The sequence below is a fragment of the Mustela erminea genome, chromosome 1 (assembly GCF_009829155.1).
Source record: "Mustela erminea isolate mMusErm1 chromosome 1, mMusErm1.Pri, whole genome shotgun sequence".
Taxonomy (NCBI): domain Eukaryota; kingdom Metazoa; phylum Chordata; class Mammalia; order Carnivora; family Mustelidae; genus Mustela; species Mustela erminea.
The window spans coordinates 53,658,370-53,664,369 of NC_045614.1; positions in this window are offsets into that span (position 1 = coordinate 53,658,370).

The following is a 6,000-nucleotide window of genomic DNA, read 5'->3' on the forward strand; positions in this document are numbered from 1 at the left end:
AGTGTGGTACTGGCCCAAGGATAAGCCAACAGAATGGGATAGAGAGCCATCTGCATTATCATTACTTAACGACATTCTTTGAAAGCAAAGGAATGAAAAAAGCTAGACGCAAAAGGGTACATGCTATATGATTAGATTCATATAAAGTTCAAACAAGGGCAAAGACAGTAGGATGTTAGATTGTAGGAAATTGGGTAGAAGTTAGCTGGGGTGGGGTTTAGCAGCTACAACTGAGCAGGAGGACACTTCTGTGCTATGTCTCTTGATCTGAGTATTGCTAATGGGCAATATTCACCCAGTGAAAGTTCTTGAGGCTGTACCCATATGACTCACGCACTCTCCTCATTTCTGTTATCCTTCTGTAAAATGTTTACAATGAAAACTTTAAAAGAGTGTGGGCTCTGGAATCAGATGGGTTGGGTTCAAGTCCTGACTTGGCCTCTTACTGTCTGTGTCCTTGGAGAAGTTACCAGTACCAATGTCTCAGTTTTTTCCGCAAGTCCATTGGAATGAAAATAGTACTTTCTAATAAAACCCTTAAAACCATCTCTGGTAAATTGTAAGCATTCTCTGAAGACTGGCTATTATTATTATTCCTATTATGTGACCCATTTGCAAACTAAGCTGGTGAGAAGCAAAGGTTACACTTGATAGCTGGGGAAGGAACTGGGAAGAGGTTAGTGTCTAGGTTTTGAAGCCAGAATGATAAAACAAAACAAAACAAAACAAAAAACAAACAAACAAACAAAAAACCCCCCCACCAAGATGGTCTCCCAAACTATTTGCTTGTATGCTTGCTAGCTGAAGTGTTTCCCAACTGACATGCATTCAAGCCAACAAAAGAGCTTGAAATCCACCATGGATTCCAATTACTCACTTGTTTGTCTGTTGGCTCTGAATTTGAGGGAAGAGGTTTCCTCATTAATTTGCAAGTTAAAAAAAAAAAGGCAATTCAAATCCTTTGCTCACTACTTTGTTAGCGAACTAAAAGCCTAAAACTGAAGATTGTTCCCAGCCTTTTCCTTAGCTTCTTTTGCTAAGACATTCTTAGTTGTGAGTTGCGAAAGGCACACTTAACGATTCTTAGGTCTTTGCCGGCTCAGAGGTTGGAAAAGGCCTCACCTTGTCTGTCTTTCTGCTATTCCTTAAGGCCTTATCTGTAATTATGGAAGGAAAGCTTTTGTCCTTCTGTGAAAGGGTTTTGGGCTTCAGAGGTCAGCTGGGTGGTAGATAACACTGTATCCTGGGAATCACCTTGGTAGAGGACAGAGAACCACAGTGTGCCCTGGGGTGGAGACATCAAATAAGAACTAGGAACAATCCTGCTCTTTGGAACCCAAACCTGCCAGCTGGTTCAAAATGTCACCTGCTTTTTTTTTTTTTTTTTAACTTTTCCTAAGATAGGAAATTAAATGACCACACCTGTAGTGGTTTCTGCTTGAAGCCTTTAGAACAGAGAGCTTGTCTTTCCAGATCCCCAGGGCAAATTAAAACAGCAGAAAGCTCTGATGAAAAACCAAAGACAAGCAGCTCCGAGTGACCTCGCTTTCTCTGGAGCTGGTGCCCTTCAAAGCTGAGCCTTATATTCATTTGTTCCTCTCTTTGGGGACTTTCAGCCATCTCAAAATCAGTCACTCTCCTCGCTGGAGGGCAGGCACTTGGAGAGATGGATGTGGGTACAGAGAACAGCTGGGCTCTTTGTCTCATTAGCTCAGTGGGGATAATTATTACACTGCTTAGTTGGAAGAATATTTCTTTCTTTGTTTAAAGGCCAAAGTAGGCAGTGATCTATGAGGCTCAGCTACACAGAGTGAGAAGGAAAACTTAGAGTGAGGTTCAAACCTCAGCTCTGCCACTTACTAGCTCTATGACCTTGGGAGCTGGTGAACTTGAATCCCTTCACCGGTTCATAAGGGCCAAGAGCACGGACTTCATCAGGTGGTGAGGATTAAAAGAGATAACGTGTGGAGAATACTTAGCATGGGGTCTGGCACGTGGCAGACCCTCAGAAAAGGACAGATTTTAGTTTTATTATTCATGTCAAGTGATAACTCTTGTGGCTTCTGAAATTATAGCCAGTTTTCTTCTCTGTTTTGAATCTTCCAAATGAATTTTACTGTTAAAATGTTTGTCTGTCTCCAGTGGTCTGGTATCTTAGCTAATCAGGCCGGGGATGTCTGTTCCTTGGAGACATTTTGCCAGGATAATTGGCAAGAAATTGAGTTAGGGGCTGCTACAATTTTCTCAAGGTTGTCCAATCATGCGTCTCTCGTCTCACGGCTAGGGCAGTCTGGCTTTTGTCTCCATCTTCAAAAAGCTGTAAGCGTGGGTGTGAGGTGACTTCAGGCCTCTGTAGCTCCTTGCGCCATTGGGAGGCTTGCCAGAGGGAGAGAGAAGTGGCATACATCCATGTCTGTCTGCTTTTGTCTGCCCACAGCTGGCAGAGTAAGAGCAGGCGTCTGTCTCCTAAACTATATCCTGCTTGTGCTGGTGGTCTGGCTCACTTTGTGGTTGCAGGTGGAAGATTTGGGCCCAGCCTAGGCTACCTCTTTGTGCCTTATTTCTGGGACTCCCCCCTCAAATAATAACAATATTAGTAATGATATCCATTACCATTATGTATTCTCTTCTCAAAAGATCCTTGACTGTGGGGTCACATCTTGACCTGGCCATTTATTAGCTCTGTGAATTTGAACTATATGGCTTTTACCTAAACTGGTTGTTCTCAAACTTTGCTATTTAGTAGAATCATCCATGTAGGTTTTGAAAATTCCAATGCCCAGGCCCTACTAATTGCATCAGAATCTGTGGGGAAGGAGGGGGGCAGAATCCAGGCATAATCATTTTTAGCTAACCCCAATATGTAGCTCTGGGGACCAGTAAGCTGATTCCCCAGGCTCTCGCCTTCTACTTGGTATGGTCCTCAGACCAACTGTGTCACTATCACCTGCAAAGATGGTAAAACTTGGGGTGCCTGGGTGGCTCAGTGGGTTAAGCCTTTGCCTTTGGCTCAGGTCATAATCTCAGGGTTTTGGGATTGAGCCCTGCTTTGGGCTCTCTGCTAAACAGGGAGCCTGCTTCCCCCTCCCCCTCTGCCAGCCTCTCTGCCTACTTGTGATCTCTCTCTCTTTCTGTCAAATAAATAAATAAATAAATATCTTTTAAAAAAAAAAAGATGCTAAAACTTGGGGCACTTGAGGCCTCACCCTAGACCTACTGAATTGGAATCCCCACGTGATTCTTCTGTACACTAAAATACATGGGGGAAGCACAGATGGAAGACTTGCTCTCCTTATTGATGAAGTTCTTGAACTGCCCTGTTATCCTGAGAAGTGGCTGATTATATACACAGGAGTTGGGTAGGTGAGGACAAAGAGGGTGATGTTAGTCTCTAAGGAATTTTGGAAGCAAGGTCTCCAGGACCTTGAGGGGCTAGCTATTGTTGGGAGAAAGGTTATTCATTGCTAGTAGTAAAAATCTTCTTGTTGATGAAGTTCTTGAACCTAGGGGAGGTTCAATGGGGTGAGGTTCAGAGCTGACGGCTAAGAAAGAATTCTTAAGACGTCTTTGGTGCAAAATGGTGGTTTATTAGAGCACAGGGACAGGACCCGTGGGCAGATGGAGATGCTGCTGCGCCGTTATCCTGAGGAGTGGCTGATTATATACACAGGAGTTGGGTAGGTGAGGACAAAGAGGGTGATGTTAGTCTCTAAGGAATTTTGGAAGCAAGGTCTCCAGGACCTTGAGGGGCTAGCTATTGTTGGGAGAAAGGTTATTCATTGCTAGTAGTAAAAATCTTCTTGTTGATGAAGTTCTTGAACCTAGGGGAGGTTCAATGGGGTGAGGTTCAGAGCTGACGGCTAAGAAAGAATTCTTAAGACGTCTTTGGTGCAAAATGGTGGTTTATTAGAGCACAGGGACAGGACCCGTGGGCAGATGGAGATGCTGCTGCGCCGTTATCCTGAGGAGTGGCTGATTATATACACAGGAGTTGGGTAGGTGAGGACAAAGAGGGTGATGTTAGTCTCTAAGGAATTTGGAAGCAAGGTCTACAGGACCTTGGGGGGCTAGCTATTGTTGGGAGAAAGGTTATTCATTACTAGTAGTAAAAATCTTCTTGTGAGACCCTTTAGATGTCTATCAGTGGGCCATATGCTTGGGAATGATTCTCAACACTATCTTGGAGATCTAGAGATAAAGTTTCACATTTCTCCTATCAAGTGTCCTTGTTAGTGAGATTTGGGTTTAGAAGAAATATAACTTTATTTACTTTTCCTTCTGCCTCAGCCTCCTTCAGTTTTTATGGAGGGGAGGGTGACATTAGGGCTTGAGGAACTGAGTTATGTGCCTTTGGAAATTGGGCTATTGATAAGGTAACTTCTTTGTTGTAAATCTCAAAGATATTTGTAAACCAAGGGAGACTCCTGCCTTGCAGGATTGTGATCTCTGCAAGTTAACTATTTGTTTTCCTTCTAGGGTAGTCAGGGGTGCCTGAGGAATGTGACGCGTATTACTGAGGGGAGTGGGTGGAGAGGGGTGCAATGTGCCAGCTTTTGCTTTGTCCTCAGCCAGCCTCCCGCTCCCTCATCATTATCAGTAAAGTAGAGGTTGTAATAACACCTGTAGTGTTTCTCAAACTTACCTACTCAAAAGAGTCACCTGGAGTGTGTGATGAAAATACAGATTTGGGACACCTGGGTTGGCTCAGTTGGTTAAGCGTCCGCCTTCGGTTCAGTTTACGATCCCAGGGTCCTAGGATCAAGCCCCACATTTGGCCCCTTGCTCAGTGGGGAATCTGTTTCTCCCTCTGCCTGCCGCTCCCCCTGCTTGTGCACTCTCTCTGTCTGACAAATAAATAACTATAATTTTTTTTTTTAAAGAAAATACAGATTGATTAGACCTCACAGCAGTCCCACTGAATCCGGGCAAGACTCTCTGAATTTATATGAATGCCTAGTGCTCCCTCCAGGTGATTCTTATAACTAGGCAAGCTTGGGAAATACAGACTCCTAATCCTCAATGGAGTATTGTCAGGACTGAGAAAACAAAGCTCTATTTTTGTTGTTATTTATTATTGTCAGTTATCAAGGGTTTACTATTGTGTGAGGCAGTGCTAGCTGCTTTGTGAACATTCTGATTGCATGAGATAAATATTGTCTGCATTGTACAGAGAAAGAAACTGAGTTTCAGAGAAGGAAAGTGACTTGCTCTAAGTTGCACAGCTGGGGCACAGTTGAGTCAGGCTGGCTTTAAAGTCTGAACTCTTCATCACTTCCTGCCATCATGTGAAGTTCAATTCATGCTTTTCTTCTCCATCAAGAAGAAGAAATTTTGCCTTCAAGTAGACTATTAGAATTTCAGATTTACCTACCAATTCCTGAACCCCCTCACCTGGTCACCAGGTATTTATTGAACACCTACTGTTTGCCAGGCACTGTACTGGGCAGTGGGGATGCAGCTGTGAGGAAGGCAAGGGCCGCTGATTGGAGCTTAGAGTTCAGTGAGGGAGACAAAGAGTCTTGAAGTAATCCTACAGATGGTCATTAAATACAACTGAGACAAGTGTGGAAGGACCACACACTCTAAAAGTGGAAAATAAGGTACTCTAATCTAGTCTGTGGAGCCAAGACATCTTCCTGAAGGAAGTACCTTTGATGCTGAGGCTTGAAGGATGAGCAGGAGTTACCAGGCAAAGAGGTGAAGGGGACAGTGTCCCAGGCAGAGGCACCAGCATGCCTGAAGGTCCAGCAGCAGGATGTGTTCGTGGGACCTACAGACTCAAGCTGTCAGCTTCTGACCCAGGGTTTCACTGACAGGAAGCCAGTGTCTGCCCTGCCACCAGAATGATCTAAAATACAAATAGTCCCAGTCTAACACTCTGTAAAAAAAACAACAACAACCCTCTGATTGGATCCAGTCCCAAAACCTTGGCCAAGAATTGAAGACCCTTTGATGATCTGTATCTCCCAGCCTATGTATTGTTTTCTCACTACTTCTTTC